This window comes from Dermacentor albipictus, chromosome 1 (assembly GCF_038994185.2).
Source record: "Dermacentor albipictus isolate Rhodes 1998 colony chromosome 1, USDA_Dalb.pri_finalv2, whole genome shotgun sequence".
NCBI lineage: Eukaryota > Metazoa > Arthropoda > Arachnida > Ixodida > Ixodidae > Dermacentor > Dermacentor albipictus.
The window spans coordinates 191,839,855-191,852,982 of NC_091821.1; the positions used below are offsets into that span (position 1 = coordinate 191,839,855).

Consider the following 13,128-nt stretch of genomic DNA (forward strand, 5'->3'; position numbering starts at 1 on the left):
CTTAAAAGAAACATTTAAAATGAGATTTCAGAAAGCGAATTTTTGTTTAGCTTCCACTTTGTACATTCTAAAAATATGCGAAATTTCAAAAAAACAATAATCGCAGTATAGGACTCTGTACCTCAGCAAATAAAAACGATATCAACATTCTGTAAGCTGCACCTAATATTTCATTTAATGCGGATAAAAATGATATATCATGTGCCACCCTGAAATACACCACTAACTCCTGAATATGGTATTCGCAAAATCTTTAAAGGCATTGTAACAACTTCACATAAGTTATAAATTCATACATCGAATTTGTGCGATTGAGATGCTCCAAGGGATGGAGTTTAGAGGGATGCGATATCAGGTTTTATCAGAACTAACGGATTTGTAAACTTCGTACTTCTATTCTTTTTTTCAGATTTACTGATTTCCGGTGATTCTTGTCAATAATGCCATGGTATAAATCAAGATTATTATTGCAGCGATCACTGTGGTGTAAGGTTCTCTCTTGAATCCAACAATTCTCTTCAGATCGGTTGAGCGATTTTCTCATAAAATCATTTATGCGTTTTACATGTATTTGAGCAGCCGGCATCGAAGAAGGGCCCGACGCTAAAGCTTCGTCTTATTGAATCACACTGGTTCTTAGAAAACGCAAGAAAAATAACGCTGACTATACGGAAGCCCGCGGCCGCAGTGGTGCACAAATATTAAGCAAAAACAATGAAGAAAGGAAACCCGACGGGAAGCTTTGCGGGAGCCGTTATCTCGGCCAAACGTCTCACCCGGAATGCCGACGAGCTGTCTGGCAAGGTGTCAAGCAAAATCGTCGATTCATTGCAAGTCGAGCAAGTAGCAGGTTGTCTTCAAGATAAGGCTAATACATAAGCGCGCTCGTTTCCAAGTGCCGAGGTGAAGCAACAGTCTCAGGGTGTGCTTCTTTTTATTATGTTTTCTTTAGTTCTGCATCATAGCCTACGTCACGGCGCGAATTTCAAATCTTTAAGGTCGATACGCCACGTGGTGGCGAAAAAAGAGACTAAACGCATGTCTAGAATTCCTGGGTATGGAAGCATATGATGGAAGCTCGATCGGCTGTAGTAATCCCACTGGCCTGGTCGCTGGTATCTTGCGCCGCTGACAATCTCGGCATGTCTTGACGTAACCGCGACATCGGCGGTCAGGCGCGGCCAGTAATACTTTTCTTGTATCCTCAATTAGCCCCGAGAATAAGGAGTGGCGCCCTCTCGCGATTGACGTCACGGCCAGGACGCCGCTCGCTCCGGCTCGCTAGGCTGCCGCGCGCGCTCGTTCCCTTCGTGTATGCTTGGGGTGTGGGTGGCTCGAGCCGTACGTATTGAAGAATACGTCGGCTTCTTTCAGCTACCATACCTTAACCACAGTTTCTTCTTCAAAAGCGTGTGAGTCGAGAAACTTTGCGGCTTGGATATCGCAAGCTAAGTAGCGTTAAAGGGGTCTACTAGGTTTTGCAATGCATATATGCGCCGTGTCTATCGGTAAATTTTGACTAAAAAAAGAATATCTGCAAATTCAACGCGCGAAGTTGTGTATGATGCTTCGCTAAACATTTAACATTCCTTTAGTATTTAGCTATGAGAGGCATTGCATTTTACGTGGAAGAAAAATTTGGTAATTGGCGTCAACATGTTATCTGACTTTAGAAAGACACTGCCCAGCGAAGTTCTCATCATGATTCCTATTATTCTGGTGTGTTGTTCTATTCAAATATGGCCATTCATTAATGCGTAAAAAAATAGTTAGGCGCGCATTTTTTATGAAAAAGTTTGCTGCTACTTACATCCCCCTCTGAAACAGGCCTCCAAAAAACGAATTGCTCATGGCTGCTAACACGACGGCGCGTCATGTAGAGTATTTACATAGTTAATTCACAAACACCATAGTAGCAATCACCTGAGAGAAAAGTTTCGTTGTTAAGATCGAGAGCCACTCAATTGAAAGTGATGAAATGTTTCATAGTGGCCCTCAGTAGCCTTTATCGACAATATGGCACACCCCTGATCACGTAACGGTAGCAATCGACTGTCCGTATGGCGAGGCACGCTATGTTCGCGAAACCCATCAGTTCACTACAACTTCGAATTAAAACCATAAAGCATGTTTTTTACAGCGCCAACTGGAATGGCTAAAGTATTCTCGAGCTACTACGCCGCAGCTTAGATTTCCTGTATACAAAAGGAAAATTCAAGCACCTTCTGTCTCACCATGTCTCGATCCAGCGTTATTAAATTATACAAACGGATAACTATTCGCTTCGTCGGTACATAAAAGAGAACCTTGCAGGCAAATTAAGTTTGCTCCAATCCAATCGCAAGCATTCATAAAGAAAGCACCACAAGCCTTGCATATACTTTCACTTGATTTCTGGACCTCCACCGGGGGAATTTCGATATCTTCAATATGTCCCATACTACTAATCATTGACGCTTCGACTTCTTTCTGGCTGCAGCTATGCGGTCCAGCAGGCATACTTCACTAAAAAAATTGGGCCGAGCAGCCTGTGTCAGTTCGCCAAACAGATTCGTCATGTATATTCCTCAAGCAGCAAGCACCAGTAAATTTCTCAAGTGAGTTTGATTTGATTTATTAATTTCTATTTACACACACACATGTACAGAGGAGTGGTAAGTGGAGGTGGATGAGGGAAAAAAGTCGCACAGACGCGGCTTGAGGTAACCTCACCCCCTTAGGTACAATATGGCGCCATATAAATTACATTTATATAGTGGCCATAAAACATTGCAGTTATACAATATATGAAAGAACAGTGAAATATTTCCACAATAACAATGCAAAACACACTGCGGCATTGAAATAAATAAATGATATACACTTGGTAATATAGACAAAAAAAGAGGAACATAACTTACATTATTAATCATTAACAAACGCGCCCTAAAGAGGTGAGTTGAACGTGTAACACGGAAAAGGAAATATATATTGGTACATTCCTATTTGTACTCTGTAAATAGCTGTAAGCCTTCATTAACTTTACTTCAAATTTCCGCCGCTTAAAAAAAGTAAACACGTGAAGAACCGCCTAATGTTGACAGGCAGTTAAAGAAGCAAGTGAGGCGTGTAGAATCTAATCCCCAGTACTAGTTAAGTCCCCGTGCTACTGCCGAGCGTTTCTGTGAGGAAATGCAAAAATTCGATATTATACCATGAACTACCCGTCGTGAGCAAACCTATTTTAGCGGAATAAAATCAACGTAACTGCTGTAGAAGTAATATATAGCCAGCTTTGTGACATACTTGTTGCACCGCGGCAGGTATATCATAACTGGATTCCTATAGGCTATGCTTTTGCGATTGTCTATCCGCGCATGAAAAACCCGCAATGGGCTGGTCTACGTCGCTTCGGCTGGCACTGTAGCGTTGCCTTCGAGAGCTGCATTGTTGTCTAAGAAATTAGCTCTTTGAATAAATGTTCGCAAAGGAAGACGTCGTAAAAATATATCTGAGACGACCACCATAAGTATACAAGCAGAGAGAACGAGGGCGAACAAACGAAAACACCGCAGAAAGCGCCCGGACAACGCCCGAACTGTAGCAGACGACAGGCGCGAGTCCGTGCCCTGACGTCACGCGAGCGGCGCTCGCAGCGCCGCTCGCGTTCGTTCGCGGGGCTAATATCTGTGAGAATCCGAGGTGCCCAGCGGTCGGATCGTCGTGTAGGGCATGCAGTACTTCCCGACGCAGCGTTGAGGGAACAAGCTCGCGCGGACTGGTGAGACGTTCTTCTTTACGAGTAGGTTGTTTTGAAGCAAAAACGAAGACGATCATCGCTTAAATGCCCTAGGGACAATGTCGGTGTTCCCTGCCAAATACTCGACGAGGCTTTTTAGCTCCGGGTCTGCTCGTTGCTGTTCAGTGGTGTCTTCCGCACTTATTATTCCAAGGAAGGCGTCGTCATCTTCGTCATCTTCGTCAATAGGGGCGCGTGATACGCAATCCGCATCAGAGTGTTTTCGTCCAGGCTTGTAGATTACAGTGATGTCATATTCTTGCAGTCCGAGGCTCCACCGTGCCAGATATGCTGAAGGGTCCTTTAAATTTGCTAGCCAACATAACGCGTGATGGCCGCTGACGACTTTGAACGACCTGCTATATACGTAAGGGCGGAATTTTGCTGTAGCCCAAATGATGGCGAGGCATTCCTTTTCGGTCGTAGAATAATCGCCTTCCGCTTTTGACAGCGACCGGCTAGCGTAAGCTATCACCCGTTGAAATCCATCTTTCCTCTGAACTAGGACGGTACCAAGGTCTAGGCTACTGGCGTCAGTGTGGATTTCGGTATCGGCGTCCTCGTTGAAGTGCGCAAGTACCGGCGGCGACTGCATGCGTCGTTTGAGTTCTTGAAATGCGTCGGCCTGGGGCGTTTCCCACTTGAACTCGACATCACATTTAGTTATATGTGTCAGCGGCTCAGCGATGTGTGAAACGTCCTTGAAAAAGCACCTATAGTAGGCACCCATGCCAAGGAATCTATGCATTGTTTTTTTGTCGATAGGCTGCGGGAACTTTGCAATGGCAGCTGTTTTCTGGGGGTCAGAGCAGATTCCAGATTTGCTGATGATGTGACCTAAGAACAGCAGCTCATCGTAAGCGAAACGGCACGTTGCCGGCTTGAGAGTAAGCCCTGATGACTTGATGGCCTCTAGTACTGTCGTAAGCCGCCTAAGGTGATCGTCAAAATTCCCGGCGAAGATGACGACGTCATCCAAGTAGAAAAGGCAGGTATGCCACTTCAACCCTGCTAAAACTATGTCTATCACGCGCTGGAACGTTGCAGGCGCCGAGCACAGACCGAATGGCATGACCTTAAACTCTTAGAGGTGGGCAGGCGTGGTGAAAGTGGTGTTTTCGCGATCTCTCTCGTCGACTTCTCTTTGCGAGTAGCCAGACTTGAGATCCATCGACGAGAAGTATTTAGCGTTACAGAAACGATCCAATTCGTCGTCTCTCCGTGGGAGGGGGTATACGTCCTTCTTTGTGATCTTGTTCAGTCGACGATAATCGACGTAGAAACGTAGGGTTCCACCTTTTTTCTTACCCAAGGCGACAGGAAATGCCCACCGGCTTTTCGACTGCTGCATGATGTCGTCACGCAGCATTTCGTGCACTTTATAGCTTCACGTTCTCGCGTCGAAACTCGGTAAGGGCTCTGGCGGAGTGGTCGAGCGCACTCTTCGGTTATTATGCGATGCTTTGCGACTGATGTTTGTCGAATCCTCGATGACGTCGAAAATCAGTCTTTGTATCGTAGGAGCAGACTTCTGAGCTGTTGCTGCTTAATCATGGGGAGACTTGGATTTGTGTCGAAGTCTGGTTCCGGAACTACGGTCGTCGGGGTAGATACAGCAGGATACGAGAGGACAAACACATTGCTGGTTTTGAGAATTTCCTGGTTGTATGCGATCGTCGTTCCTTTGTTGATGTGCTTGAACTCCTGGTGGAAGTTTTTCAGCAACACTTTCGTTTTTCCTCCATGCAGTCGAGCGATTCCTCTTGCGACGCAAATTTCACGGTCGAGCAGTAGACGTTGGTCCCCGTCGATGGCGCCTTCTACGTCTGCAGGTGTTTTGGTGCCGAAGGAAATGACAATGCTGGAGCGCGGCGGTATGGTGACTTGATCTTCGAACACACTCAAGGTATGGTGGCTACGACAGCTCTGCGGCGGCATCGCTTGAGCTTCCGACAGCGTTATCGACTTCGACTTTAGGTCGATGATTGCACCGTGTTGGTTCAGGAAATCCATGCCGAGAAAGACGTCAACATTGTTGGAGGATAACGAAGATGGGAGGGTAGGTCCGGTCATTAACTGTAAGTCTTGTGGTGCAGATTCCTATCGGCATTAATAGCTGCCCTCCAGCGGTGAGAATTTGGAGGCCTTCCCACACAGTCTTAACTTTCTTCAACTTGGCGGCGAAGGGTCCACTCATGACGGAGTAGTTGGCTCCTGTGTCTACTAATGTGGTGACTGCGTGGCCGTCGAGCAACACGTCGAGGTTGTTGGCTCTTTGTTTTGTGTTGCAGTTAAGTCTTGGCGTCGGATCACGGCGGCGTCGCGTTGACGCTTGGCTGGTACGTCACGTCGTCAGGTCCTTGGTCGGCGTATTCTTTGCTTCCAGACTTCATCGGGATGACGGCGTCTTGTTGATATATCGTTGAGATCGTCTTTTCGGCATCTTCAGCGGTGGCGGTAGGATCTTCGTCAGTTCGACGAAGAGCAACCACACCTACATCGGTTTCTGCTTTTAGCTGTCCGGATATAGGCTCGCAGACCGGCCCCGGGCTGGGCCAGTGTATGGTCGGCATTGCGGCGACAGGTAATGGCCTGGTGGCGGCGAACGGAACGTTCTTCAAGCGCTGCACTGAGTGGCGGCGAGGTAGTCGGCGATATCGCGAGGTTGTTCGCCAAGCTGTGGTCGCGGCGCGTTAACAGCGAACCCTCGCAGTCCCATCTCTCGGTAGGGGCATCGTCGGCGTTACCCGCTTCTCCGCAGTTGTAGCAGAGCGGGCGGTGGTCGGGAGTGCGCCAGACGTCTGTCTTCCCACGGCTGGACTCGCCTCACGCGCTCCTTCGCGCTCCCTGTGGAGTGTGAAGGGGAGAGTCGAGTCCGGCCGTGGTGTTCCTTGGGCAGTTTCGCTGGACGACGCTTGGGCGAGCTGGCGGCGGTGGCGGCGGCGGATGGTGCAAATGAGTCGTTCCAGCGCCCTGGCGCGGGCGCGGAGGATTAATTTGACTTCGGGCGACGGCGGCGTAGGTCATCGCTTCAGGCTGACCCTGCGGCGATTCCGGCTGCGCTTCGGGAAGTTCCAGTGACCACTAGATTTCTTCTCTCACGAGGTCAGCGATCGAGCCAACCTGAGGCTGTGGTCTAGGGAACATCTGAAGTTCCTCTCGCACGACCGCTCTGATGGTCCACGTGGGTCGTCCTTGGCCAGTGATTGAACTCCGGCGTATTTTATGCGCATTTCCAGAGTTTTCTTGATGATTGTTGCTTCGGAAATAAATTCAGCAACAGTACTGTACGGGTTGCGCATCAGTCCAGCGAACAGCTCTTGTTTTAACCCACGCATGAGTAAGCGAATTTTCTTCCCCCAAGGCACATCCGGGTCGACGTGTGGAACAAGCGCGTCATCTTCTCGGTGAAGATCACTATGTTCTCGTTGGGTAGCTGTACCCTAGTTTCTAGCATAGCTTCGGCCCTTTCTTTGCGTACGACGTTCGTAAATGTCAGCAGAAAGCCACTTCGGAACAGGTCCCATTTGCCAGGGTCGACTCCCGGTTCTCGAACCACGTTCTGGCAACGTCTTCTAAGGCGAAGTACACATGCCGCAGCTTGTCGTTGTAGTTCCAGTTGTTGAAAGTCGCGACTCGTTCATATGTCTCAAGCCAGGTTTCTGGGTCTTCAGATGACGATCCATGGAAGGTTGGTCGGTCCGGAGGTTGTTGGAGCAGAATGGGGCACGCTGGGGCAGCCATTGGGGTTTCTGACTTGAGCTTGATTCCTCTGGCATTCTCGGGAAGAGGTCCATATTCCGGTCACAGTCCTTGCTGCCTACGGCTTGCTCGCTGGTCCTTGGCGATGTTGGTGTTGTCTTTGGGTTTGGGATTTGGATCGCGGCTTTGCGGGGCGCTCAGTACATGAGCGTAAAGCACTTCCACCAGATGTCACGTAGTAGCGATGGTAAAGAAAGCACCAAAACTGGGAATGACGAAAGTAGTGTTTCAAGAACGGCGGTAACGGTAAACACAGTTGGCGATCGTCGAAAATCTGATCAGCGGGTTAAGCGCGTCGGCTTTTATACATGAGTCTTCGAAGGTTCCAGAGTAATCGCTGGTGCCCGCGTATCTTCCAGAAATTTCCACACCATTCGCGTCACGCATAAATTAAATCATACTACACAAGGTTCAGTGACAACAGACAGTGGATAGAACCATCGATAACATTCGAGAAACTTTCGATACATGCAGGTGCGTCCTGCGCTGTGGAATAACACTCGTTAGGTGGTGAAACGTGGTCACCCGATGAAGATAAACAAGCTCACGTGTCAATATATATATATATATATATATATATATATATATATATATCGGTGGTCACGATGACCACCGATGAAGACACCATGTTTGTACCCTTGTTGTGTCACAAAATCTTGTGTCATCTCTGTTCAGTGTGCTAAACAGCTTCGCTGCTCATCCACCTTCACATATTGGAATGGCTCATACTTATTTTTTTCTACATGTGCATACTGCTGGCATCTTCGAGTTGAGGTCTGCACGAACCTTTCTTTACATGTGTATATAGATTTGCCGGAGGTATTTTCTCTCTGTTAGCAAATATCACGATGCTCTCTAAGCCTAGTGTTGAAGCACCTTTCTGTTTTGCAAATATATTTTCGACTGCATGACATTGGTTCACTATAGAGTACTTCATTTTTGCATTCCACGCATTTGGCCGCAAGTTTTATTCCGTAATATATTTTTGTATACTTTTTACTTTAGCGCTTAAGTTTACTAGCATTCACGTATACCTGGAGCCATGTTCAAGAGCTACGTATATATATATATATATAATACTAGTACCTGGGGCATACCGAAGCTCTGGCGAATTTTTCGACAATCTTTACTATCCGTGCGACGCCTCCACTCTAGAATGTGTGTGAAGGAACGATAGAGACGCGCGAAACCCATTTCGATCTCCACACGAACCATTTCGAGGAAACATCGCAGCTGAAGCCGTAAAAACGCGAGCTACGCAAAAACAAAGAACGTAATGCCGCTTTATTGAGAAACCACGACCGAAAGAGTATGTTTTTGCGCTAGGTCATTAATAAGAACACGGCGTTGCAAGAAGGATTTGTGAGAACGACGCAGCTCGCTTATCCCCGAACCCGATAGCTTTTTGTCTTGTATTCCACAAGGAAGCGCGGAAAGGAGGTGTCAGTTTTTTTTTCCTTTGATATTTTGTGTAGGTGCAAGACTCTGCATGAGCCACCAAGCGGAAACGGTGAAGATCACCGTTAAGCATAAAACGTTACTATAAAGGCGAAACAGCGTGTACGATGGCTCGAGCACTTTCTGAAAGGACATAAAAGTGCCTTTGAGGGCGAAGCGCTACCAGAAGGATTCCATCGCGAAACATATATATACTTCAATGCATGTCATTTTGTTTCTTGTGAATACTTTACTAGGCCTCTGGATGACCACTAAAGGGCACAAAAAATTTGGAAGGCAGTGATTTGTAGCGCTGAGATAGTGGAGCCATTGTAGCTAAAACCAGAAAGTTGGTAACTCCGAAGAATGGGTGCCGCTGAAGCCGTGAGCTTCGAAGAAATCTCAAATACAAGTATTTCGAATGAACTCGATCGCTCTTTGTGTGTTGCAAAAATGGCAAATGATTTAACGCACGAAATATCGCCAATGCGCGCGCGCGACATCGGATTCCCGAACGCGATGACTAATTCTTCGTTAGAGATTTATTTCTTGTTTTTTCGAATTTTGGGCTTTCAGGTTGGGTGTGCGGCCCTTACATGGGTGCGGCCCTTACACGAGCCTATACGGTATTTGGATACTGAAAAAAGAAACAACTAAAAAAAAATCTTGCATACGGTGCGATTGGATGCAAGCTTTGCTGTTACAGGTCGATAAGATATTTGTCGCTTGACATTTGCCCGTCTGCCGTGCTCTTATATTTTTTTTATCTTAGATAGAAGAACTAGTCCAAGTGTTTCACACACGCGAGACTAAAGCTATAAAAAAATTAAGAGGGATTCCACGTTAAGCGATTTAATTAACGTGAACTGCAATATTCTGGATATATATTCGGGAAAATTAGTATGTGTTAAAGTTTTTAATGAATGCTAAATTTCTTGCTTCTCGGCTGCAAATTGCTGATTATCCACGTTTTAAAGTTCATTTTAACAAAGATTCAAAAGTATAGCTAAAATAGGTATTGCATATATCTTAAATTCGAACTAAAAAAGAAAGAATTTTTGCATCGATGTCCAAAGCGGAGAAACATTAGAGCATTAACTTACAACTATTTTACTCATTGAACTTAATGCGTACCCGCCGTGGTAGCTTAGTGGATATGGTGTTGGGCTGCTAAGCATGGAGGTCGCGGGATCGAATCCCGGTCACGGCGGCCGCATTTCGATGGGGGCGAATATACCCGTGTACTTACATTTAGGGGCACGTAAAAGAAGCCCAGGTGGTCCAAATTTCTGGAGTCACCCACTACGGCGTGCCTCATTATGAGAAAGTGGTAAATCCCCATAAATTAATTAACTCAATGCGTCTTGAGTCGACAAATAATCCTTTCTCAGGTAAAGATTCGATGACAGCGAAGCACAGTCCCATGGTTGCACCCATTTCACAAGTATAAATTAAATTTAAATTATGGGGCTTTACGTGCCAAAACCATTTCACATGTATGCCCTGATTAATAATAACGTGCATTAAAAAACAACAGCACGTTATTTCGCCTAAACGACTCCACATCCCAAGCCCGTATTACCTGCGCGTCCCTTGTGCGCGTCAGCTGTCGCCTGCATTCTGACGTCGCCTTGGTAATCGCTGTAAAGAAAGTAATGAAGAAAAAAGAGAATTAGAAAGAATACACGTTCGTGGTAGTGAGTTTCGAGCCTACAGCCCCTGCTCAGAAGTCGAGTGTCTCGCCCACTGGGCTAAACCAGCGCCTCCTACATAGCAGGCCTGTGTACCCTGCTTTATGACCCATCAGGCTACTTAGACCCAAATTTCCATTGCCAAGCCTGGCGTGACGAAAGCTGTGGCGTCAAAATCACCACGGCCTACTCGGGAGCGTCCCCATTAGATTATATGGTTGTAGGGCAAGGTAGCTTGACGTCACGGATCGAAATTCACCGGCCTTGCGCTATCTAGGAGGCGTTGGTCAAGCATCTCAATGCGCTCGCCTACCCGCGAGGATTTCATAACTTGAAGGATCGCTCAGCAGCGTTCAAATGGATGTTGATTTATGGACGTTGAATAATGGTAATCTGCTAACCGAACTGGTTAACCACCATTCGACCATGAAGTTACAAGTCGTTTGCTTCAACCACACCAAACGAAGTAGTTTCTCGTTTTCATTCGTAAGGATCTTACTACACCCAGCCCGCATCGTCGTATGACGGCAACCATGGTCGGAATAATGTATCGATTCTATTTAAAGTCCTTTCTTCTGTTCGCGTTTTGTCAGTGGTCGACACAGTGGTTCGTCAACGTTATCACCAGTATCAGCAGGCCGTGAACGGTGAATGTTCACCGTTCACGGAAAGAAATTTATTTATTTTTATTTATTTGTACATACTGCAGCCCGAGCGGGCTATTGCAGGAGTGGGTATGAAAGGCAGAGAAAATGAAAATAGTAAACAATATAGGCCCAATACGAACAATACAAACAAACACAAACCAAAGCTATTCAATGGCCGCCACACGGTTTTCTAGCGCAACAAAACGCGAGTTAACAGAAGCTTGGAATGACTTAATTTTGGCAAGGTCGTCAGCCATCAGCTTTTGTCGATCAAGAACCTCAGTAAGCATAGTGACAATGTCAACATTTTCGGTCGAACATGCCGCAGTAGCCGAATGTTGAGTGGTCATTGTGGAGCGCGTAGAGCGTTCAGAAGAACTGTTACTGGAATCATTACTTTTCGATGAATTCCCGAGCTTTTTTGAGGGATCAACTTTGGGGGGACCAGGATTCAACTCCACGTCTCCACTCAACAAGCTTGGAGCAAAATGAGCCTTCAATGGAGCAAAATAAGCCTTCAAATTATATCCGACCAGAGCGCATATCGTACTGTGCAAGCACGGAGGCTGTCTTTAAACTACTGTCCTTACTTCGTATAGCAGTCCGTTAATTTGCTATCGTAATCGATGCTTCGCCTTTCGGGCGAAACTGCGACTTTTACTGCGAGACCAATTATAGGGACACTCCAGGCGCATTTCTGCCGCCGGCGTCGCAGTGAGGTTCTGTATAAAGTGCAAGGACAATAACATAGTAGCCGCGCGCCGTTTACTGTATGTGCGAGTCAAAGCGTGCCGGGGTGAGTTAACGATCGCGGCTCAGTCTCGCGCACGAAGTAGAGATAGCGCGCCATCTTCGGTAGCGCGCAAGGCTCCAAGGGGAGTGGGGGAGGAGGGGCACGTTTTACTCGGGACGGTGGCCTCGCCCGGGCCGCTGTGTCTTGAAAGCCATCTGCTACGTGTACACAGGCCGCCGGGTGCAAGGGTAACTGACGGTCGCTTTCAGTTAGTAAGCGGATGTTTCATAGTTTATACAGCCGATAAAACTATTATTTGTATCCTTACTTCGTATAATTGTGTACTAATTTGCTATCGCAATCAATGATTCGTCTTTGGGGCGAAACTAAGACTTTTTTTTTTAATCTCTTTAAGGAGATGCTCAATCGTATCGTCCATATGTGACGGTTTCGCATTGGCCAAAAGGCATAATAGAAAAGTGTAAAAATAAGTAAAGTGGACACCGAGTGGTGTTTTTTGTCTTATTTTATTAATAAGTAAGATGTTTATGTATCTGTATCTCAGCTTATACGAAGGGGAATGAGAAAATGGTACTATATTCATGAGCGCTTTTGCTTGTGCTCGCTTTGCGTCCGTAGTTTTCTCATCGTTGCCTCAGAAAGTTGTCCGCGAGTATAATGTAAATGTTCCATTTTCTATGGAAGAACTCGAAGCTGCTATGGCACTTCGAAGGCGTTCTACTTCACCTGCATTGATCAAGACACACGAACAGACCTGCTAAATTATTTTAATAGGTCATGGCACAACGACGTCGTTCCTTATGCATGGAAATGCACTCAAGTGGAAATGCAGATTGTTCTTTTTCTTGGGGGGGGGGGAAGGTCTCAGTCCAGTGTTTGTTTTGTTTTTTTGTTTTCTTTTGTTAATGAGCCAAACTAAGCTTCAAATCTAAACTGTGGTCTTATATTAACAAATAGTTCTCACCAGCTGCGTCGGAAAGCTCATGGAACGAGCAAACTTAGGAGCCTTTAATATAAATATAGAACACTGGGAAACTATGCTGAGAGAAATACCTTCAT

The 13,128-nt window shown here is 46.3% G+C and overlaps 1 protein-coding gene across 7 annotated transcripts in view; it reads left to right on the forward strand.

Annotated features, from left to right (window-relative positions):
• The window catches only part of LOC135898025 (dopamine receptor 2-like), a 378,795-nt gene that overhangs the window by 292,190 nt on the left and 73,477 nt on the right, over window positions 1-13,128 (forward strand). Inside the window, exon 1 of one of the 7 annotated variants that reach the window (XM_065426745.2) lies at window positions 3,660-3,760. The exons of 4 other annotated variants lie outside the window; for them this stretch is intronic. The gene's annotated coding sequence lies outside the window, so the exon portion shown is untranslated. Of the gene's footprint in view, window positions 1-3,659; window positions 3,761-5,527; window positions 5,685-13,128 lie in introns of those variants that run through there. 2 more of the 7 variants (XM_065426746.2, XM_065426747.2) reach the window with 2 other exon arrangements.